This window comes from Lissotriton vulgaris, chromosome 4_1 (assembly GCF_964263255.1).
Source record: "Lissotriton vulgaris chromosome 4_1, aLisVul1.2, whole genome shotgun sequence".
NCBI classification, from domain to species: Eukaryota; Metazoa; Chordata; class Amphibia; order Caudata; family Salamandridae; genus Lissotriton; species Lissotriton vulgaris.
The window spans coordinates 1,380,315,350-1,380,340,923 of NC_141691.1; positions in this window are offsets into that span (position 1 = coordinate 1,380,315,350).

Sequence of the window (25,574 nt, forward strand, 5' to 3'; positions counted from 1 at the left end):
TTAATCTTAACTTAGACCAAACGTCTACGCTTACGGCTTTGGGAATTCACAAAGGGCATTTAAGAGTACTATTTTTATGTCCACATTCAGAGCGGAGATCCACCCTAGTGCAGACATAAAGATAGTACTCGTAAATGCCCTTTGTGAATTCTCAAAGTTGTAAACTTAGAAATTTTGCCTAAGTTTAGATCAGACGTCTAAGTTTACCTTTGTGAAACAGGCCCTTAAGGATTACTATGTTAGGGAAGCTATTCCACAATAGTCGGTTTTAATATTAGAGGCAATTTGCATAGCCTACCAGCAGGGCGATGGTAGATCTTTTTTAATATCATAGGCTTAATTTGACATTTTATCATCTCCTGAGGGATTTCTGTGACAGCCTCTGTAGCTAACACATCACTCATATCTTATTGCAGTCCCTAGAACTAAACAGCTGTTTTCTAAAATCTGCGATATGTCAGTATGGTTCCAATCTGGGGTCCTGCTTAAGATAAGGAAAGATGGGAACAAAACTTAGGTAGACAAATGTCCAATGTGCAGCAAACTCTGAAGTTGTCTATGAATGGCTGCCACAGAGCAAGTCACTATAGGTTCCTACATATGGTTTATTATACCCCTCATGGTCTCAGGAACCTGAGACCTCGCATGGATGCATATTGCACAAGTTGCAGGCATCGTGAGGCTGATTTTCTCCACCTGCTGCTGAGATGCCCGCAGGTGGCCCAGCTCTGGATACAGGTCTTTCGTGACCTGGCAGTGATAACTGGGATAGAGATGGAGCCGGATCTTATGTGGGGGCTCGTGGAGTATGTGCATGATATTCCCAAGACCTGCTGCAGGTTTGTAGCCATTGCATTGATGGCCAAAAGGCGAGTTGCTATGGGTTAGGACAGCGGTTCACCCCCTCTTGCCACAACGTATTATAAAGACAATATATTATAATGAGAAAAAAAAACTTCTACCCTCAGTATGCAGCCCAGGGATTTATGCCAGCCATTGTGAGCCTTTTTGATTGAACAGGGGTGGTCAGTGAGACCAATCGGATGCACTAATGCTATTTAACTTATTCGTGCAAAGAATCTAAGTATATATTGTGGGGTTTTTATATTCATATTGTCATATCGTGGCTTAAAGCATAATAAATATTGGATGATGTGATGATGGGTTGCTTTCCATCATACATTTCTCCTGCCCTATGTAGAGCTGTATTTTGTTACTTTAGTTTATACTTTTGCCTCGAACATGTGTTTACTCTCCCCACCATCAATGTTTGATGGTTTAGCTAATTTTATGATATTCCACCATAAAGTTAAATAACGTTTTTTTCAAAAAGCAACTCAGATCCCTCAACAAATGTGTCCACTCCACAAACATAGCAAGAAAACCTTATTACCTTAACTCAGGAGAAAGAGCTGAACTGCTTTTGGAAGAAAATAAATAAATGATCTGAATCAGGAACAGTCACCCAGTCAATACATTTAGGGGTTGATTCCGATCAGGTAAAAAGCGCTCCGAATCTTCGTATGGAGCGTTTTTCCCCATACGATTCGTACTCCTAAACGTCCCCGTACGATTCTGCAAGTACGATCCCAACCCAAAGCGTCACTCCGTACGACTCGTAACAAACTCTGTACAAATCGCAAGTCCATACGATTTGCATTCGGCTGACACTTCACGCAACGTCCGAACGTAAATAGACCGCGTCATCCATACCAGGAAGTAAGATCCGTGTTGAAGACACTCCGTACGGCTCTTTCGCTACGAAAGCTCAAAACTGCCGTAAAAGCAGAGTCCGGCCCGAACCACACCCCGGTACGCAACAAACAAGACATGAACCCCATCATCCATGTCATCCCAGTCCTGTACGCCCACCACCTCGTACATAGAAACCGACGACGGCGCAGATGGTGAGTACAACGAACCCCAACAACTGAAGTATACCTGTACGTGGCGCCACACACGCACATCACCATTGCACGCCTGTAATGTCGGGGGTATGTTGCGCCAAACACTACCGCAGATCACCAGTGTAATAGTGAGACGTGCCGCACCTACGCCATCAACCTCGGGGTACGGTACGCTACCGCATATCACCAGTGTAATAGTCAGACGTGCCGCACCTACGTCATCAACCTCGGGGTACGGTACGTTAGCGCATATCACCAGTGTAATAGTGAGACGTGCCGCACCTACGCCATCAACCTCGGGGTACGGTACGCTACCGCATATCACCAGTGTAATAGTCAGACGTGCCGCACCTACGCCATCAACCTTGGGGTACGGTACTCTACCGCATATCACCAGTGTAATAGTGAGATGTGCCGCACCTACGTCATCAACCTCGGGGTACGGTACACTATCGCATAACACCAGTGTAATAGTGAGACGTGCCGCACCTACGTCATCAACCTCGGGGTACGGTACGCTACAGCATATCACCAGTGTAATAGTCAGACGTGCCGCACCTACGTCATCAACCTCGGCGTACGGTACGCTACCGCATATCACCAGTGTAATAGTGAGACTTGCCGCACCTACGCCATCAACCTCGGCAGTGGCGGTGCGTCCATTGGGGGCGTTGGGGCGTTGCCCCCCCGCCCGCACCCGCAGCTCCCTCGGCGTAGCTCTGAACTGAAGTAAACTCTCAGTTTACTTAAGTTCATAACGCCGAGGGACATTGCCTGTCAGTCAGCATGATCCAGGACCGCCCACCCCCTTCAGAGTCTGAAGGGGGTGGGCGGACCTGTGTCATGTTGACTGACAGGCATAAGGCATTGTCTGGGGAAGGCAGCAGCACACAGGTGCGCATAAGTGGGGCCGGAGGCACGTTTTTCAGCCTTGCCCACGCATGCGCACTTGTGCCTGGTGCATGCCCATTAGAAGAGCGAAACCTCGCTCTCCTAATGGGCAGGCGGGCAGAAAGCAACTGTGCCCTGTGTCGCCCAGGATTGGCTGAGGACAGAGGTCAGGGTTTCCGGTTTCCGCTCTACTAGTAAAGGCGCCAAGGTCCCAGGATGCGGTGCTGACGGACGGCAGTCAGGTAAATTACCCTATCCTTTTTGTTAGAATATGGGATTAGTTTGGGGTAAAACGTTTTAGTATAATTGCAGCTGGGAGGAAAGACTGCCTGAGGAGGACTGTTTCCCTGTTTTCTAACTACATTTGCGCTATATACATACAACTACCGTACAAACAGGTACATCTACACACCCACGGATATAATATATATGTACAGTTGTGCATACATAAATAAGCTAAGCATGTATATGTACATACACACTCATGCCTGTGAACAAACACACTCACACGCATTTATGCATGTACATATAAAATACTAAAGATTTGCGAATGGCCACCTTTGCATGTTATATGAAAGAATGTCACGTATTTTGCAGCGGTTTATCTTGTCATTTGTGGTTTTAACTCATGTGGCACATTTTTTGTTCGTTTTTTTGTGGCAATGTATTTATCTTCTCTACTGTCCACGCTCTTCTTGAAAAATGTGATGGGTCCATTAAATGCCACTAAGGCTGGCCACAAATTCAAAGAGCTTTGAGTGATGAAAGCTGTTCCGCCCGCCCAACATCTTCAGAGTTAGACAAAGTACGGCGATTTCCACTCTCTATTTTAGACAGTAAAGGAGTATTCGCCTATCCGTTTTCATTTATCTCCACTGTCCCACTGAAAGCAGAGCCTGTCCTCTCTGGGTTTCATCAGTCTATCTCTCAGGGCATCTGTCAGTCTCAGTCTTTACCTCTTTGGCTGTCTCCTGGTCACGCTGACTGCAGAGCATGTCCTCTCAGGAAGGGTGTCTACCCCTCAGGATACCTGTCTCTTTACTTATATAGCTACCTCCCCTGTCCCACCACTGACTGCAAAGCCTGTCCTCTCAGGAAGGGTGTCTTCCTCTCAGGATACGTGTCGCTTTACCTACCTGTCTCCCTGCACCATTTAATGCAGCCTGTGTCCCCCCCCCCCCCCCCCTCCCCGCTTTAGTAGCTGTAGAGTCCGCTGGGTGTCCTTCCTGTCACATTGGTCCTGTTCTTTTCAGGTTCCTCTCACACAGCACTGGCTGCAGTTGCAGTGACGGGTTTGCCTATTAATGCTTTTGACACATCCCCCGAGTACTCAGTACACATTGGGTTACCACTTGTCTGCTGTCTGGGGTGCTCTGCTAGCCCTGAGCGAGGACACGCAGGCGCAGCTGACCTTTCCGTGACAGCCGCTGCTGTCACACTCTTGTGGAGTTTCGGAGGATATTCTCTGTGGGCGCTGAATGAGCTTGGAACATGCTTAATCCTGTTCTCAGTGTCCGGTCATGGAGCCACGATTGCCTCTTTAGAACTACTTCACTTTCCTTCAGGGATTGAAAAACAGGCTGTTTGCCGAAGAATGCCGAAGTAAACACTTCTCATGAACTGGCTTGCTTAATGATGTCCCCAGGATGCAGAGCATTGTGCTGGGCTGCGGGGTCTCCGGGATGTAGAATATTGTGCGGGGCTGTGGCTCCGTGGTGTCCCCAGCATGGAGAGCATTATGCTAGGCTGGGACGATGTGGTGTCCCCAGGATGCAGAACATTCTGCTGGGTGTGGGGCTGGGGTGTCCCCAGGATGGAGAGACTTGTGCTGGGCTGTGACGTTATGTCCCAGGATGGAGAGAATTTTACCGGGCTGTGATGCTGTGGTGTTACCAGGTCAGACAGAGAGCATTGCGCCACCGGGCAGTGGTGGTGTTGTGTCCCAGGATGGAGAGATTTGTACTGGGCTGTGGAGCTGTGGTGTTACCAGGATAGAGAGCGTTGTGCTGGGCTGTGTGGTGCCCCCAGGGTAGAGAGTGTTCTGCTGGGCTGTGGCGCTGTAGTGTCCCAGGACGGAGAACTTGTGTGCTAAGTAAGAAACGTTTAGTGCAGTGGTATGGACATTGTTCCTAAGCCGCATAAACCATCCATATGTTTTGGCTACAAAACCACAAAATGTCCCACAAACTGACCTGTGGCTATACAATGCTGTGGCACTGGTTACTGCTACGTCAAATAGTGTCCCGGGTGAATATATGATGCTACTGTGAGAAGCTGTTCACTGAACAAAATGCAATTATAGTAGCGCTCAGCGCCATTGTTACACATGAAGCAGAACTCCTTAACATGTCCTACAGTACACCTGTCACTAGATGTACCTGTGCTGAGTGCTTCATGAGCGCCTTTCCTTCTGCAATTATCCTCTCATGGATGATGGATGTGATGTGAAAGCTGTCAGTGGTCATATCCCATTCCCACCCATCTCAAAAATAACGCAGACATTGTCATCTTCCTCCTCCCAGATGAAGTGATTACTTGAGACAAGTACCATCCACCCTGGCTTCTGTGATGATACTGTCACATGGAGGATAGCACAGACACACTGATGGGAGCTGTGGCTTCTTTAAGAGAGAAGCACTCATCAGCAGATGGCCTACATAGAGCAGGGACAGAGGGACACTGCAGGATTAGAGTTGAGAAAGGTCACTTGTGTGACATCCAAGCCTCCTATATGTGACTAAAGACTTTACAGTGTTATTAATGGTGGCTTTTGATAAATTAAAGGTGAAGCAGCACTGGTCAGGCTGGGGTATATTTTTAGCTCAATGACATCCCATAGGAAGTATTCAGGCCAAGGGTTGGCAACAACTGGCAGCAGGGATTTGTTTTAGGATTTCCCCCTCCCTACCCCCCACAAAGTGCATAGCCTGTGTTACTCTCACACATTAATTTTTAAGTGTCCTTATTTCACACCAACAGTATCGCAGGAGAGATCACTCATATACCTGCTTAAAGGAGAAGTTTGTTTATAAATCCATTTAATGTGGATAGCAAAAAGGCATTACTTTGAGAATGCCCACGTTTGCGCTTCGGTGATCAGGGTACCATCTCTGTGCAGTGTTCACCATTGTCACACGGACTTTTTTCAGATATTACACAGCGCAGCGTTTTAATCAGCATCTGAATACTGATTGGCTGGGTTAGTTTAGCTCTCTGGGGATAGTCAGTGTGATTACAAAAATGGCGAGAAGGATCCCGCAAACCCACCTTATGGCAGTCAGACTCACTCACTAGGCTCACTCGCCACCAAGCACTCACCTCAAACTTTTACGCCCCACTACTTTCAAATGTCACCAGCCGCCACTGAACCTCGGGGTACGGTACGCTACCGCATATCACCAGTGTAATAGTCAGACATTGCCGTACCTACGCCATCAACCTCGGGGTACGGTACGTTACCGCATATCACCAGTGTAATAGTGAGACGTGCCGCACCTACGTCATCAACTTCGGGGTACGGTACGCTACCACATATCACCAGTGTAATAGTCAGACGTGCCGCACCTACGTCATCAACCTCGGGGTACAGTACGCTACCGCATATTACCAGTGTAATAGTGAGACGTGCCGCAACTTCGCCATCAACCTCGGGGTATGGTACGCTACCGCATATCACCAGTGTAATAGTGAGACGTGCCGCACCTACATCATCAACCTCTGGGTACGGTACGCTACCGCATATCACCAGTGTAATAGTCAAGACATGTGGGACATACGTCAGAAATGTATGTGTATGTTGCGTCACATCTAAGTGATGTGTGGAAAATACACCCAGCAGTGCCCAGCAGTGCCCAGCATTAAAGTGTGTGTGTGGCTAAGACCCCCAGCAGTGCCCAGCAGTAGAGGGTGCGTGTGTGGGTAAGACCACCAGCAGTAAGTGCATCCACAACGTTCATAAGATGGGTCAAGTGCATTGTGTGAGAGGCACAATGGACTTGAGAATCAGCACTGTGCATGTTAAAGTTGGATGCGTAATCATATGAGTGATTGTTTTATTGAGCTACATGACAATTGTGACAGTGTTGCACTCCATTGCCTGTCCCCAGGGGATAATTTTATGTAAGGGGTGTGTGTGACAGGCCATGCTAGTAGTTTGAGTGTGACCTGCAAGCGTCCATCCTTCGTGGTTTGGCTGTGCCCCCTTGAAGCATGCTGCCATGATCGTGGTTGTAGGTTCCTGCACAGGATGTCTGACCTTGTCCTGGTGTTTGTGTTTGCAATGATCACAGGAGGGCCTTGTGCTGCATACACCAGGGCCTATTGTCTACTATCTTGTCCGTAATTTCACACTCCCTGTGCATTGAGCATGGTGCTTCGGTGTGTACTTGGGACATATGGGATGAGAGCAGCCTCCTACCCTACACCTTCCACCCTTTCAGCCTCCCCCTTGCAACTACCCCCATACTGTTGGGCACTGCTGAGACTCATGACCACCCACCCCCATACTGTTGGGCACTGTTGGGAGTACCCCCACATTAGATGAGTTGTTTGTATACTCACCAGGCTCAACGGCTCCTTGTATTCCGTGAACTCCCAATGGTGGTAGCAGGGTCATGACTTTCTCCTCCCAGCGCTGGTATTGTGGAGGTCTGTGGGGACCACCACCTCCAGTGTTTATGTGCACAGGGGTAGTCCTGGTCCATCTTCTTCTTGACCATCCTCCGCAGATCATACCACCTGGCCTGGCATTCCTGCCTGGTGCGCTTGATGGGTGCAACAGCATTGACCCTGTCTACGATCCTCTCCCACAGGCGTGTTCTTTCTGCTATGCTGGTCTGTCTGACCAATGCGCCAAACAGCTGTGGCTCGACTCTGATGACTTCATCTGTAAGGGTCTCCATCTCCGGGTTAGTGAACTTTGGATTCTTTTGTGTGGCCTTGGTGTGGGGTGTATGTGATTGAGGGGGTGATGGTGTGTATGGATGAGGGTGTGTGGGTCTGATTGTGAAGGGGGTGGTGTGGGTGTAGATGTGATAAGGTGTATGTGTGAAGGTTAATGGGTGCAGTTGTTGATGTGCTGGCAGGGTCTTCTTTTTTCAAATAGGTATGCTGCAAAGGATGTTGGGTTGTATGTGTGGACCCTTTTATAGGTCCATTTGTGGGTGTGGCTTATTTTGAATTAGTGGTGAGTGTGTTATATGGGGTGGGTGTTACTTTGGCCCTCTGTTTGCCTGTTTGTATGTGGCCAGGACATTGTTTCCCAATGGTGTGTACACAGGAGACATGTTTTGTGGTGTTGTGCGACTCGTTTTCAACCACCTTGTGCTGGTTTAGGGGTTCGCGTTATGTGTGCGTGTCGTACATGTAGGTGCAGCTGACTTATACGGGCTGTTGGGGGGTGGGTGGGTTCGCGGTCGCTTGATCGGGGTGTGTGCGTGTCGTACTTGTAGGTGCGGGTGACTTATACGTGCCGTTGGGGGGTGGGGGGGTTTGCGGTCGCTTGATTGGGGTGTGTGCGTGTCGTACTTGTAAGTGCGGGTGACTTATATGGGCCGTTGGGGGGTGGGGGGTTCGTGTAGGCTTGATCGGGGTGTGTGCGTGTCGTACTTGTAGGTGCGGGTGACTTTATTCGGGCCGTTGGGGGGTGGGGGGGTTCACGGTCGCTTGATCAGGGTGTGTGCGTGTCGTACTTGTAGGTGCGGCTGACTTTTACGGGCCGTTGGGGGGTGGGGGTTTCGCGGTCGCTTGATCGGGGTGTGTGCGTGTCGTACTTGTAGGTGCGGCTGACTTATACGGGCCGTTGGGCGGTGGGGGTTTCGCGGTCGCTTGATCGGGGTGTGTGAGTGTCATACCTGTAGGTGCGGGTGACTTATACGGGCCGTTGGTGGGGTGGGGGGGTTCACGTACACTTGATTGAGGGGTAAACGGTTCGTATGTGTTGATGTGGCTTGCTGAGAGGCGATATTTTCCGTACGATTCATTCTTCATGCGCGACTACTTTGGGCCGTACAAATCGCGTACTGGGTTCCCGAACTGGATCGTACTTGTATGGATGTACAGCATTTTTACAATTTGTACGCTAATTCGTATGGGTCTGCGACTGTAGTTCGTATGGTTCGCTGATAATCGTACGGGAATAGGCGGAAATGGATCGTACTACGCAGGTCGGACGGAATTTTTACATTCGTACGGATTCGGCTACGAATACGAATCGTACGGCGGATTTTTTTCCAGGATCGGAATCGACCCCTTAATCATGGAAAGAGCAACATGATCACCTAATAGGTTTTACAATGCGAAGCTCCTAGTTTGTGCCAACTGCCGGAGATGTTCAGACAATATAGCAACGACTGCAGTTTCTGCACTTGGGCGGGAGAGTGTTGCCCCCCCCAACCCCGTCCGATGCGAGCCTCGCAGGAAAAATAAAAATGGCAATGAAAAGATTGTATTTTTCTGACGTTCGGACTTACCGCATCGCAGCAGTCAGCCTTCCCCGAGTCCAGAGATATGCGGGCCATGTCCTCAGCTGTCGATTGGCAGCAAAGGGCAGGAGCAGTGGCTGGCGGGATGCTCCAAAATGTGCATGTTAGTTTGCCGGCTGTCTTGCACCGGCCAAAGTGATATGCGCACTTTGAAGCTTTCCACCTACCTGTCTTAGATAGCTGGGTGGAGACCAAGCACAGGACTACATGGCCTGAAGGAGCTCCTAGCCAGCCTGCTCCATCCAATCTTGTCACTGCTCTCACAGCATGAGAGCAGCGTCAGGATTGGTTAAGGGAGTTGGCTGGGCCCATGCTGGAGTGGAGAAGAAGATTGGGAGGAATGAGGAATTACAAGCCACATAAGTGACTTATTTTTCTTTTCCTCCTGCCCTCCACTTCCATCCCTCCGCCTCTCCACTCGGACACCATAACACTGGCAGTAGTGGTTTGGCCACACACGCATTCCCCATAGCTGGCAGCCACCACTGCGCTTGCATCCTCAGGATGTTCCAACTAAGCAATAGCACTTTGCTGAAAGACTGCCAAATTTCAACTCTCTCTCTCATTAACACAATCGATGCTGATGCTATTTTCCTCTGGTGCTGGAGAATTAGAAATCCCATTGTTCATGACGAGCTCAGCTCGTCATGAGTGTACGAGAGGTGTACCTCATGACGAGCTGAGCTCGTCATGAGCATCGATGGGGTTAAACAAGAGCCAAAGCAGACTCCTAGGTCTACTCTGTGAATACCCGCTTATTCTAAGTCAAAAGACTCATCAACCCTTATCCAGTGGTTAAAACGTGTATACAACTTTCACAGAATCGTAACACAAATTGTGCATAAAAACTTAGACCTTTCAGAAAACAGCGAGATATGATCCGCCTAACAAACTACTTGGATAAAGCCCCTGCCATCAAGAGAATGAGGAAACTGAAGAAGTCACGTTGCAGAGCTGTGAAAATATAGTGACTCCTTTATAAAGCAATTTCACTAAAATTATATGGGGAGCACAGGTGGCTTCACGACATGTCATCCGTGACACCATCGCTCATAAACCATTGAGAATTCCTTAAAGAATGTTTATTAAAAATTCTAAAGGTAGAAATTATCAACTGCTTTAAAACATTGGCAATAAGACCGATAACATTGGCTGCAGGAACATAAGGGCCACAAATGTTGCTCCTGGCCGTAGGGAAATGGCGCCCAGCATTTCAGCAGCTTGGTTGGATTTAAGTCTGAAACGCTGATTGCCAACCCTGCCTAAGTATGACTTGGAGCAAAGCTCACTTACCTTCTGTTATTGTTATATCACATTGGTATTTGGGGTGATTTGTCATCATATACTAAGTGTCTTATTACAAGTACGGCTGTCCTAGGACCGCCGTACTCATGGTGGCGTTCTGACCGCCCCCACCACTGTGGCCCACCGGCTGTATTTCGAGTGTGGCGGTCGGACCAACAGAGGATTGCCATGCCTGCTGGGATCCAGGAACCTGCATCGGTTACGCAGCGGAAAGGAGCAGGAATATGCTGTGGTGTCGCTGCAGCACTGCGCAGCATTGCATTTCCACTGCCCATTTCATGGTGATGAGCCCCCAATGAAAAAGGTGGTGGAGATGTAACTAAGGGGACCCTAACAGGGGCCCCTGCTGTTTCTGGGGGTGCATGGCGAGGGCCACATGTTGTGCCCCCAGGCGGTCTGCTGTTAAGTCACTCCAATGAGCCTAACACAGCCGCTGCTGTGAGACCGCCACACCACCGCCCGCCCATCCTGGATTCTACTCAGAAGAATCCGGCGGCTGGGAACACCACGGACTTGGCGGTCCTCCTGCAATCGGCGCAGTAGCAGTGCAGCAGGAGAACCGCCAAACTCATAATAAGGACCTAAATGTGTGCCTGTTAAAGGTTGCTTACTCTGCTTCTTTTTTTGTTGTTTGATGTTGTCTTTATTTGTGCTGTGTTATAAAACTAGTACAAAAGGGGGTGGTGATGGACGGAGCATCTGAATCAATCAAACACTCACACCCAGTCAAAAGATCTGGGTTTAATCCATCACCGTTCTTTAGCCCACTCTGCCACCCCAGTTCAGACATGGCTATTTGCAAATCAGTCTGACCCTGTGCCTCATGGGAACAGTCCAGCCCGAACTGCCAAGCCATGTCTTCCCTGGACCCGAAACAAGCTTCCGAGGACCGGATTCTGGCATTGCAGCCGTCTTCAGCCCGGCTTGCTTGAATCCAGTGGCAAAGTGAGCAAGGGACTCACGTCTGAGCATACCCTGCCACACTTATGGCGGCCAAAAGCGGTGCAAAAGGGGGTGGTGATGGACGGAGCATCTGAATCAATCAAACACTCACACCCAGTCAAAAGATCTGGGTTTAATCCATCACCGTTCTTTAGCCCACTCTGCCACCCCAGTTCAGACATGGCTATATGCAAATCAGTCTGACCCTGTGCCTCATGGGAACAGTCCAGCCCGAACTGCCAATCCATGTCTTCCCTGGACCGGAAACAAGCTTCCGAGGACCGGTTTCTGGCATTGCAGCCGTCTTCAGCCCGGCTTGCTTGAATCCAGTGGCAAAGTGAGCAAGGGACTCGCGTCTGAGCATACCCTGCCACACTTATTGTTGCCAAAAGTGGTACAAAAGGGGGTGGTGATGGATGAGCATCTGAATCAATCAAACACTCACACCAAGTCAAAAGATCTGGGTTTAATCCATCACCGTTCTTTAGCCCACTCTGCCACCCCAGTTCAGACTTGGCTATATGCAAATCAGTCTGACCCTGTGCCTCAAGGGAACAGTCCATCCCGAACTGCCAAGCCATGTCTTCCCTGGACCGGAAACAAGCTTCCGAGGACCGTTTTCTGGCATTGGGTGTGAGTGTTTGATTGATTCAGATGCTCCGTCCATCACCACCCCCTTTTGTACTGCTTTTGGCCGCCATAAGTGTGGCAGGGTATGCTCAGACGTGAGTTCCTTTGCTCACTTTGCCACTGGATTCAAGCAAGCCGGGCTGAAGATGGCTGGAATGCCAGAAACCGGTCCTCGGAAGCTTGTTTCCGGTCCAGGGAAGACATGGCTTGGCAGTTCGGGCTGGACTGTTCCCATGAGGCACAGGGTCAGACTGATTTGCATATAGCCATGTCTGAACTGGGGTGGCAGAGTGGACTAAATAACGGTGATGGATTAAACCCAGATCTTTTGACTCGGTGTGAGTGTTTGATTGATTCAGATGCTCCGTCCATCACCACCCCCTTTTGTACTGCTTTTGGCCTCCATAAGTGTGGCAGGGTATGCTCAGACCTGAGTGCCTTGCTCACTTTGCCACTGGATTCAAGCAAGCCGGGCTGAAGACGGCTGGAATGCCAGAAACCGGTCCTCGGAAGCTTGTTTCCGGTCCAGGGAAGACATGGCTTGGCAGTTCGGGCTGGACTGTTCCCATGAGGCACAGGGTCAGACTGATTAGCATATATCCATGTCTGAACTGGGGTGGCAGAGTGGGCTAAAGAACGGTGATGGATTAAACCCAGATCTTTTGACTGGGTGTGAGTGTTTGATTGATTCAGATGCTCCGTCCATCACCACCCCCTTTTGTGTTATAAAACTAGGTGTCCTTCTCGTGGTTCTCACACAATTTAACATGTGCTTGCTGTGCTTTACATATTTTAGTACTGCAATAAAGGTCGAAGCGTGTAACAGAACACAACGCACCTGGCATTCTACAAGCCAAATTTTTGGAACATGTTGCTCATGGTGTCTCTGCCATAATTTTAACATGTGGAATGTTATGTTTTCTGGAGGACGACAGTCGGGAGATGTTTGATCAGAATAAGGATCTCTTATGACATCACGGCCTTTTAGGCCTTGGTCGTGTTGGTATGAGGCAATCAATTCTTCAAGCTTGTAAAAGGGCAGCGTGTTGTTACAGAGAATGCAGTTTATTTTACTTATGAGTCTGCATGTTTTGTATGGACCTGTGTTGATCCTTCTTTTCGTGATCATTGTACTTTTTTTGTAACAATATAGCTTTAAGATGTTGTCTTTGGGTGATCTATATTGGATGTGTACACTCTCTGTTCTCCTTGGACATTTGCTTCGGATTTGCCAAGTCTCCCGAAGAGATTGTTTCATTGTTGTTATTCCTATTACTTTTTTAAAATATTTTTTTGCAGTTTTATATAGCGCCAACTCGACCCGAAGGTATCAGAGCGCTTTTACATGAGCACCGCTTGCCTTACAGACGGACACGTTAATTTTTAGGCACGGGAGATTACATGATTTGTCCAGAATCAAAGGATGTTTGAGTATCCCTGCCGAGACTTGAACCCAGTTCCCCACATTCCAAATCGGCTGCTCTAGCCGTTAAGCCACATCATCTGCTGGCATGACCTTCTGTATTTAAAATTTCATTCCCCTAAAAGTTTTACGACGCTATGACAAACTGCATTACCTACGACAGTTAACAAACAAGATTCAGATTTAGAAACATAAAAATGTCTTCAAAGCTTTTGCAAAAAACACATGGTTCTCAATTATTTTAATGTCCATTTGGAGGCCGTTCCACCAGCAGGGGGCAAGCTCTGAAAGGAGCAGCATTCTCAACAGGGCTTCTTCGAGCATGGTACGAATGTTCAGTTGCAGAAGAGTGGAGAACTCCAATCTTTCTAGCCTGTAGAAAATCCGGGCTACTCTTTCGGTCACATGCATCATTGCACCCGTTTGCGATTCCTAAATTGTGAAAAATTAAGGAATCGCAATTTAGAAATCGCAAACTGCAATGCATGAACAATTCGCATTTATTTTTGGATTCGGTATTTTTCCTTAATTGCGATTCACAGTTTGCGAATCGCAATTAAGGAAAACCCTTCCCATTGATTCGTATGGGCCAAAAGGCCCATAGGAAATAATGGGAAGGCATTCACATTTTGCGAATTTCAAATTGCGATTCGCAAAATGTGAAAGCAATTTCAAGGGTGCAGGGGGGTCCAAAGAACCCCTCCCTGCACCCCTGAAATGTAACTTTAAATGCAACTTAAGGGCATGTCTCCCAAGGGCATGTGTGTGTGTAAATTAAAACTTTCAAAAATACAATTTGTGCCTATTTGAAAGTTTTCGGTAAATTAGCATGAAGTTCAATTTCATGCTAATTTACCACTTCCAAATTGCGAATTCGCAATTAAAAAATGATCATGCATTGCATTTAACAAATCTGAAATTGCGATTTCTTAAATGCAATCGCAATTTTAGAAATCGCAACATGGTTGCGATTCCTAAAATTGCGAAATGCATGATGCTTTCCAAATTAGTCAATTGCATTCTCAAACGGCCGAAAATTGCTATTCGCATCATTTGTGAATGCAATTGACTTTGATGCATGTGAGCATTTGCTCCATGCTCAGTTATGAAGTTCTTTCTGGGAATACAACACGTGATTACATTATCTGAGGTTAGCACCAGTTGAAGATTTGACCCTGGGTATGTGGATGAGCCTAGATACAATTTGTTACAATGATCAGTTTTAGACAGAACACAAGAAGGCCTCCGTAGTGCATGCCTGTCCCTTTGGAGTAAACAGACAATTTTCAATTTCTGAACGTGAGCAAATTGTGCCTCATCTACTAATGAATGGCTGTCAAACAATCCCTAAGTCTCTGCTCAGACCTTGGAGCCTCCTTGTCCAACCTGATAATCAACTCAGTACCATCAGCATAGGTCACATCAATGCAGCTGAAGAATCGACTCAGATCTGACAAAGGATGGATATCCATGGAAGTGGCTGCTGGCTTGTACCAAGGGAAGGGGGGGTCGCAAATAAAAAATGTACTTACCTCTGCAGGGCGAGGTCCTGCGCCCTCGGGTGTCTTCCAGGATGCTTCCAATGCAGGAAACCAAAACCAAAACAGGGTCTGGGCTCACTGGCAATAAGGACAAGCCTCACTATCAATAAACTATAAACCAAAACACAATACCAGTATTGCCAACTTAATTACACTTGGACCACGGATGATCACTCGAATCGCTGACTGAAACAGTGACTCTCGGAGAACAGTTTTGTCCGAAATGAATCAAAATGTTTTAATTTTTATATCACATATACCATATCAATGGGCAATTTTTGTTTTTTAGATAAACATTTGGATAGCTCCACAGAAGTATGTCAAAACAACAAATAATGAAAACGAGTACAAAAGACACTTTTTAGACAAATTGACACCTTGCATTCAACATTCATACGGGACAACACACATATAAATATACATATATACCCATTCAAAAGATTCTATTTACAGCATATATTTTTGAAAAACAACGCATTGGAACAAACAACTAAACAATTTTCATGTGTTTGAGAGTAAATCAACAATTCCTAATGCTGGATAGAGGAGGTCTACGCGTTTCGATGACCCCTTGTTGTGGGGAAATCTCGTCAGGACCAAAAGCCTGTGAATGAAGAAACAAGATTGGGTCAACTAAGGGGACCGGACTCTACCTCTCAACGTATCAGAAAGGATAAGTGAAACTAATCCTACCTTAGAGTTGCTGGGTTCTCTTTTGAGATTTATACTGTAATAAAAACAGAACCTGTTTTAACCCATGGTTAAAGACGCAGAAAAAACCGCAATCGCATTTTCCTAACTATCTCATTCACTCGTGAGTACTTACATAGTGTTGCGCAGGGTGCGCTCTCAAAGGGTTTTGTTCTCATCCATAAGTGGAGGAAGTGGAGATCTACAAAAATGGAAGGACTAGTAAGAGATCTAGTGGTTTGGCTGATGGTAGCAGTTGCTATCAGTGAACCGGAGACTACTTACATCTAGTTGAAGCGTGGCTGTTTCCCGGATCCGCACGGTGAAACGCCTTGTTAGATTGATTGGTTCCTGAAAGGAAAAATGAAGACTACTGTCAGTATTCTTCGTGGGAACTACGTGGGCAGGATGGCTGTTCTATCACGGTTCTGTCCTGACGAGATTTCCCCACAACAAGGGGTCATCGAAACGCGTAGACCTCCTCTATCCAGCATTAGGAATTGTTGATTTACTCTCAAACACATGAAAATTGTTTAGTTGTTTGTTCCAATGCGTTGTTTTTCAAAAATATATGCTGTAAATAGAATCTTTTGAATGTGTATATATGTATATTTATATGTGTGTTGTCCCGTATGAATGTTGAATGCAAGGTGTCAATTTGTCTAAAAAGTGTCTTTTGTACTCGTTTTCATTATTTGTTGTTTTGACATACTTCTGTGGAGCTATCCAAATGTTTATCTAAAAAACAAAAATTGCCCATTGATATGGTATATGTGATATAAAAATTAAAACATTTTGATTCATTTCGGACAAAACTGTTCTCCGAGAGTCACTGTTTCAGTCAGCGATTCGAGTGATCATCCGTGGTCCAAGTGTAATTAAGTTGGCAATACTGGTATTGTGTTTTGGTTTATAGTTCCAATGCAGGAAACAGCACTACCCAATCCTGGCGCTGCTTTCACAGCATGAAAGCAGCACCAGGATTGGATAGAGCGGCCTCTCTTAGCGTTCCTAAGAGCTCTGGAGACCTGCGCTTTCTCTAAAACAGCTAGGTTAGAAAACTTAAAAATGTGCATGTCTCAAATCCCAAGACGGCCAGCCAAAGAGACATCACATTTTAAAGTGAACAGCTCCCTGCTGCTTCCACTCGGCAGTGCGGGCCCCGTCCCGTACTGACACTTACTTTGGGACGGGTTGCTGAAAAAAAATACAGTAACAAACTTTATTACCATTTTATTTTTCAGCTTTGGCGCTTGTGGGGCAACGCTCCTCCGTTCAAAAGGAGGAATCGCTCCTGATCTATGGCATAAAAAATTGGTGACAAGGTGGAGCTAGACTGGATCAATGCCTTTTTAGATCTGAGAAGGAGGAAACAGAGTCTGGAAATGACCATCTATGAGAGAATCAGATGACCTCAATACAGCACTTCTCTTATCAACGCTTCAAAGGGGTTGAAGGTGCAGAATGATCGAAAAGAATCACTGCCACAGTGCTACTGCCATCATCAAGAATAGAGCAATTCTTACGCAGGACCACGAGCAATGCTGCCTCAGTACTGAAACCTTGACAGAAGCCTACTTGCCATGACTCAAGATTGTTCTGCTCTTCTAGATACTTTGAGGTTGCTTAGCTGCCAGTTTTGCTAACTGCTTGCCTAAAATGGGTTAGAGTGTAAAGAGCCAATAGTTGTGTGGGTCTACTGGATCAAGATTGATCTTTTTCAGGAGTGGAGAAACTACCCTGATTTTCAACGTGTCCAGCACTCTCCAAGACATTATGCTGCAATTAGTCCGATTAACAATTCTACCTGTCAAGCAGAATGCCAGCCTTTGAAGATCAGGCATAGAAATGGATCTGTAGATTAACCAGACTTACGTCAAAGAATGGAAGCAAGAACCTCCATCATTATGGGAAGACTCAGACTTTTCCACAAAGGGCCAGCGCCCATCTGCAGAAGGATGAAGAAGCCTGAACTGAAGGTAATTGATAGGCTCATATAATTCTCTGACTTTGATACTGAATTAGGAGATATGAATATCACAAGAAACTTGGAATTGTGGCCTCGAACTGGAAAGGCATGATGAGTTGATAAAAAAATGTATGATGAAAAAGATGTATCATGGGAAGTTCTGATGTTTAAGAACACTTTTAATCAATCAGATGTCTTTCGCTTGCATAGTGCTTTCTTATAAATAACATGTTTGGGAAAATAAGCCTTTTTTGACTGTTCAGGAGGAGTTATTTTTTATAATTTTGCTTTTCTAGTCCATTCACATACATGGAGTTAGAAAAGTATGCATTCTGGAGTCTATTAGAGGTCTTTTCTCAGGGTTATCTTTATCCAGTATGTTACGATTGTAATTCTGAGTACTGAAAAAAATTTGACTTACAAAAATATGGAGGTTAAAATATAGAGAACCAAACTATTGGCAACCCGATACTTATAAGGAAAGTATCAAAAATATAAATTACAAAATATCATCGTGCAAAAATATGTAAGGTTAAAAAATATGCATTTCAATGATATAGAGTTTTAAAATAACACTAACATTACTAAAACATTGAAAACAAAAACATAGTGTAAAATATCGACAATATGATGTCAGATTAATAAGTATTGTTAATTCAAATAATTTTTACATTTTAAAAAGATGCAGTACTTTTAAAATAAATATACATAACAACAAAGAGAGAGCGAGGAAAAGTATGGGGAACGTCCTTCTCCCTGGATAATCTATAATCAACAACGTGGACGGACCCTGTGGGGGATCCAAATGAAAGGATGGCACACTGTCCTTCACAAGAATGCAAAAAAAACTGTTGGTTTTTTAGATGAACCGTGACCCACCAACCTAGTTGGTGGCATGCTTCATCATCGGGTTCCCAGCTGGGCTGCTGAGTGCAACCGAGCTGTGCTGCGGCGCCTGAACAACAGCTCAGCGTTTTTTTTGAGTGAGAGCATGAAAAATGGGGGAATGTGATTTAAAAGTACCTCTGGAATGCTCAATACCTAATTTTATTCTTGAGTTTCCTGGGCACGGTTAAAAACAATATGGAGATATTTTGAAGATAGAATTAGTCTTCCTTATCCCACTTACAGTGGTCGACATGTTTCAGCCTCAACAAAGGTGCAGAAGCTTTCTTCGGGACCGGATAAAGTGAAAAAAAGTGAGAACACACATGCTAAGGTGTGCTGTAGTGAAGTGAAGTTACCGTAACTACGGTTCCCACTGACAGAAAATGATAAAAGCTAAGGTTATGTAGCTGAAATTATCCTGAGGGGGGCAGACTCCTGTAGCCACACATTCATCAAGGATGTCCACCCGCCTGCGATACCTACTGCTGTCCTTCTCGGGACCCCGGAGATCACTTTTAAAATATACATTTTATATAATTAAAATGAATTTATTTTGTAAATAGTCTTTGAAATTTTTTTTTAAATACAATTGATCAAAAATTAATATTACTTCTACATTACAAATATTAAATTTACCCAATATAAATCTAAATAAATGTGAAATTAAATAGCTTCCTGAATAAATGTGTTTTTTACATTGTAAAATAATTTATATAAATCTGCAAAAATATAAACCATTTTTTAAAATTTAAATGTTATCTAACTTTACATAAATTTTGGGGGGTCACGTTTTTATTGTGGGGGGGGCAGGTTTACTATTCCCACTCCAAGCTAAGCAAGATCGGAGAAAGTAGTGGACTCTGAGGGGTCTGATCTATTATTCCCACTCCAAACTAAGTAATACTTCGAAAGGTGTGGGGCTCTTGGGGGATTGTCAGATATACTATTCCCTCTCCAAACTAGACCAGGCTAGAGAAAGTGCTGAACTCTGGGAGGGGGTACATTTACTATTCCCACTTCCAACAAAGCTACATTGGGGAAACTGTTGGAGTCTGAGGGGGGCAGATATTCTATTCAACCTGCAAAGTACCCAACACTGGGGAAAGAGTTGGATGCTGGAAGGAGTTAGATTGATGATTTCCACTCCAAACTAAGCAAAACTGGGAAAAGGTGGGCCTCTGGAGGCATCAGATTTACAATTCCCACTCTACATAAAATAAAATTGGGAAAAGCATTGCGCTCTAGAGGGATCAAATGTACTATCCCCAATCCAAACTGGGCAACATTCGGGAAAGTTACAATCTGGAGCTGTCAGATTTACTCTCCGCAATCCCCCAAAAATACAATTAGGGTAAGCATTAGAGTCTGAGAGGTAGAGGGGATAGGACGAGTGGGCAAAGATTTAGAATTCCCACTCCAAACTAAACACCATTGAGAAAAACGTGACTCTGGGGATGAAGGCCAGATTCTACTTTTCCCACTCCAAACTAATCAATGATAAAGGAAATAAAATGAAAACATGTGTGTAAATATGTATCAATTAAAACTGATAAAAGAAATATAAATTCAAATAATGTAATAACAGTAATTGTATCTGAAGGAGAAATGTAGATGAATACAGCATTTGAATTCATAAAATTTAGTGAGTCCCATCCACTGTTTCAAGGACATCCATCTGCTTTTTCTATACTAGTGGTACAGAGCGTGGGTAGGAGTCCCTTTTATTGGACCATCTTCTTTCTCAGATGTTTTAGCCCCATATCTATTTCCCATTCACACACAGGAACACATAAAAGGGCCTGCCAGCCTTGTGCTGCAACTCATCCCAGGAAGACAGAAAGACGGGAAGGAATGGGTCCTCAGCTAGTTTCATCTAACTGATTTTGTGCAGGTAGGAAGGAATGTATTTCTCACTCTCGCCTGTTGACCACCTTTCTTTTGGCTTTCCTTCAGTTTATTTGTGAAGAAGTAAACAATGAGCCTCCTTCACCCTCACATTCATCCCCAGGGGGTCTGCGCCTAGGGTTCTGACACTCCTTCCTATCTTCCCATTTCCTTACATTTCAAGAGCCCACCTGCTCAATACTGTGGAAAACACATACACTTCCTCTCATGAGATCTTTCCTTTTCTATCTACCCACCCAATCTATTGGTGATCACCTACTCAGATGACATTCTGTATTCTTTCAAAGTGACACATATAGCAAGTGCAAACATAGGACAGTTATCATGTTCATACTCTGGGCCTAATTCTGATGCGGTTAGGAAAGCATTTCCACCTTGGGCCTGATTCTGATCCGGTTAGGAAGGCCTCCTAACGGCATTTGCTCCTTACAAATCGGATCGGAAACATGTCTTACTGACCGAGGGCCCAATTATGATGCGGTTAGGAACATATGCTCCCATTGAAGTCAATGGGAGTCCAACCAAATCGTATCGGAAAGCATCTGGATGCATCGTACTCTGTCGGTTGTATTCTCCCGATCCGAGTGGGTCAGAAACCATTTCCAAACCAATTTGATCGGGAAGCTTTCCAACCCGCATCAGAATAAGTCCCTAAGTCTTATGGTTCTAACACTGCCCTGGCTGATTCCATGGATATGATGCCGGGCCAGGCTCCCCCTAAGTTCCCTCTAAGAATATCTCCCTTAACTTTGACAGCTAGGGTCGTTATGTGGGTGGTAAGCAGTGCTTAATTTCAGTTGGTGTTTTCCAGTGCTCAACACTGCACTTAATTGTCAACACCAGCACTTGTGGCAGTTTGCCACACAGTGGCTCTGTCTGAGATTACGGCAAAAACCCTAGCTTTTTTAATCAATATACATTAAAACTGAGTATTAACAAGTATGAGCCTGCTAAAAACACAGGCCATACCAATCCGATACAATTTAACATTTACAGCAGTTAAGGAGCAAGTAACTTAAAATGAGACCAAAGGATCAGAGATGTCAATTTTTATAGACTTTTGTCGTACTAAAAATGGAATGGGAGAAACAAGGTTCTATGAAGGAAGGGTGGGAGGACCAGATAGAAGAGGGAAGCTGCTCTATTCATTTAGAAGCGAGGTATGGGCAGCAAGCGTTGGCTAAGGCAATGGGTCTGCTACTTTATAAGTGAAAGTGAGCAGTCATTGAGTGGGCGAGTGAGTTAGCGTGTGTGTTGCAATAAACGTGGGTGAGTGCATGAATATGCTAATGATTCCACAATTGGATTGAAAAGTCTGCACATGGATGACAGGTGAGTGCACGAATGGATTAATGAATATGTGCATGGATGGATGTAGACAGACAACACCAGGTGTACATGCATCAGCCTAACCAGCTTGCCAATGCAAGGGTTACACAAGGGCACACAATGCTGTGTCAAGCATGCCCACAAAACATTCAAAGAATTACCAACATTATGCCAGTACAAACAGTACCTCAAAGGAGGGTGTTATTTTTCCAAGAGTGCCTACAATGTGTAAAGAATCACAGCCGATATACCAGAACAAACATTTCACAGCAGTGGACTATATCATTCATGCCAAGAATGCTCACCCACCACTACTACCATTATGCATTTTGACATTTATCACATCACTCAGTAATTCCTATTGCATGGTTGGATTTGCATCAACACTCATTAACCGCAATTCAGCGCAGTCATTTTTAGTGCATGTTTATAATTGCACAATCCTTCATTAATCGTGAATGAGTGTTCAGATTTGCATTCCAAAATCTTTAGTATTAATCTAATTTTGTTCTGTTACATAGGAGTGGGTGTATGCTCACATTTGCACTATCACTCATTAATCCTGATGCTTGTTCAGAATTACACCATCACACACTGATTCTTCATCCATATTTATACCTAATGTACTGCCACAATCAATTTGTAAATATATCATCAAAAACTTCAGATTTCCTTACATTGCAACAAGGCATTTTTATATGTAAATGAGATAGAGGCTCAGTTGGAGTTTGTTGGGACTGAAAAGCCTCCAAGTTCCGGAGAAACGATCGCCAGTTCTCTCTAAGCTCTTAATTGGGCACATGGGTCCTCATTCTCAGCTTCCCGGAAACAGGAGTTAGAGAACATAGAGATATCATAGGCTTTCACTGGTAATAGGCGTAATGGCCAGAGCTGCCGACTTTGGAGCTGGGGAACCAGGTCTTGGCATGGTTTCAACATCCTGTGATTCTGGGCAAATCACTTAATCTCCCCTGCCTACAAAAAAATGAATGTGTACATGTTAGCTTAACTGGTGCTCATGTAAAGAGCTCCAATACCTTTGGATCGAGTTCCCGCGATACAAAACTATAAAAAAAAACAATGTGGTTCGTAATGCTAATACTGATGTGACTACGCCCAGCTATACAATGGTGCAGTACCATAGGTCTTTCGTAGATGCACCTGTGAATTAAGCAGAAAGGGAGCTGAATCTCAGGCCCTCACCTGAGGTCCCTCTGAAGCCGGCAGAAAAGGTGCAGGAGTTCAGACCATTTCTATGGGGTCCTCTAAAATTAGAAGGGTGTAGTACCTCAAGTTCCTTATTAGAGGTGCAACTAAAGTTAGACAAACGAGTGGGTACAGGACCAGCAGGTAATTACTATAAATTGTTTTGAAGTGAACAGAAAGTTTACCTTGTCTCAGTTCAGTCAGTATCAGTGGTCCTTTCGAAGTTAACAGTAGGGGTACTTGAAGATCCTGCAAATGCAAGTCATTTAAAAGGCCATGCATACCTTGCTAGACTAAATCAAGCTATTTAAACGTACTTGTACAAAAATAATCTTTTTGTGTCTTAGAGTACGGAATAGTCCTCGCCTCTCCGACAAGGTATTAATGTCTCGAATAAACCTAGTGTTGTGCATGCATGTTTGCTTAAGAATGTACTGTCCCTTGAGCTTGTTCAATAAAAAGACTTTAAAAAAATAATTGCTTGACATATTCAAAACATTTAAAAGCTTTTTTACGTAAATAACGTTTCTCCAAAATGTGATTGTGTGAAACATGATCCTTTTCGCAAAGTGGTCAGTATTTATTCCTATGTAATTCTTAATGTGCAAATCATGGCAGTTCGGTAATGGAAAACATCATGGGATGCTAAGCAAAGGTGGCTGGCGGAAAAGTTCAACATGACGTTCCGTTTAAGTCTAATGTTTTCCAATGTGGTGCAGTTGAAAGAGATTTACATTTTCAGGAAACATTACTAGAACAAAATTCACAACTGCTCAGCCGAGATAATATTGCAGCTCATTTCAACCCCTCGTTTTGGAAGGGGCACAAGTTACAGTTAGCTCAGGTAACTATAACTGCTGAATTTCTATGGTTTTGTGCATGTGAAATCTGAGCCAAACTATTGCGTCCCTGTAACCATTGTTTTTTTTCTGTGAATTTCTACGTTTTTTTTAATTCCATTTCCTTACTATAGCATCCCTGCAACCTCTGTGTTTTTCTGTGAATTTCTATGTTTTTTTAATGTTATTTCCTAACTATAATGCCCCTGTAACCTTGACGTTTTTATGTGAGTTTTAAAGATTTTTTTATTTTTATTTCCTAACCTTAACCTTCAACCTTTGAGAATTTTTGTGTGAGTGACTGTAGAGGTCAGTGAGTGGGTATGTGAGTTGCTGTATAGGTCAGTGACTGGGTGTGTGAGTGGATGTATAGATGTGAGAGTTGATGTAGGGGTGTGTGAGAGGGTATGTGAGTGGCTTTGTGAGTCAGCAATTAGGCGTGAGTGGCTGTATGGATTTGTGAGTGGGTGTGTAAGTAGTTGTGTGGATGGGTGTGTTTGTGAGTGGCTATATGGGTCTGTGAGAGGGAGTGGGAGTATCTGTATGGGTGTGTGAGTGGGTGTGAGTGGCTTGATGGATCTGTAAGTGGGTGTGTGAGTGGTTGTAGGATTGTGTGAGTTGGTGTGTGAGTGGTTTTGTGGATGCAGGAGTAGCTGTATAGATCTGTGAATGGGTGTGTGAGTAGTTGTGTAGGTGTGAGAATGAGTATGTGAGTGAGCTTATTGGTCTGTTAGTGGGTGTGTGTTTTTGTGGGTGTGTAAGTGACTGTATGGATGTGAGAGTGGCTGTGTGGGTCTGTGAGTAGATGTGAGATATGTTGGTGTGGGTGTGTCAGTAGCTGTGTAAGTGACTGAGCCAGAGCTGAACCTCACCTGTCCCTTTATCCAACAAGAGTCCACAGTTTTGAACGAAATGTCTACCCAACTGGGGTACTGTCTACTGGTTAATTAGTAAAACTGTAGATTCATATTGCTGAAATTAAACGCAATGAAAGTCACTGGAGGCATTTCCTCCTGGTCCATTACGCAGCTGTAGTGTAGAATATGTACTAGATAGTTGCCCAATGAGTTTCCACTTACTAATTAACAAGTAGAAAGTACCCCAGTTGGGTAGACATTTTGTTCAAAGGCCTGAAATAGATCGAGGGAAGGCGGTATGCAGACCTCCTTCCCTAAAAAAAATTTTTTAAACTCCAGCAGGTCAATGGAGGCCACGCCCCCTTTCACACCTCTCTGTAAATGCGCCTCCTGGCGTAGTGGTAGTTGGAGAATTAAATTCCCTTCAATGCTGAGGGTCTTTGGGAGCCAACAAGCCCTCTTGTTACCTCCAGTAAGTCACAGCCAGTGGGATTGCTGAGAGGGCTTGAAGGCCACACCCCCTTTTTCTATCACTGTGCAAAGCTCCTCCTGGCGTGCTTCTGGATGGGGAATGAATTCCACGTTACTCCTGCGGGCCTCAGGACTAAAGTGGACCATTTCCCCAACCTGTAGGGCATTAGGACGCGTGTTTGTAGAGTGGTGGAGAAAGGGGGGCCCTCTGACCACCTTTCAGCAATCCAGCTGTGTGGGCCTTACTGGAGGTAACAGGAGGCCTAGTTGTCCTACAACCAAACTTTACAGGGACATTA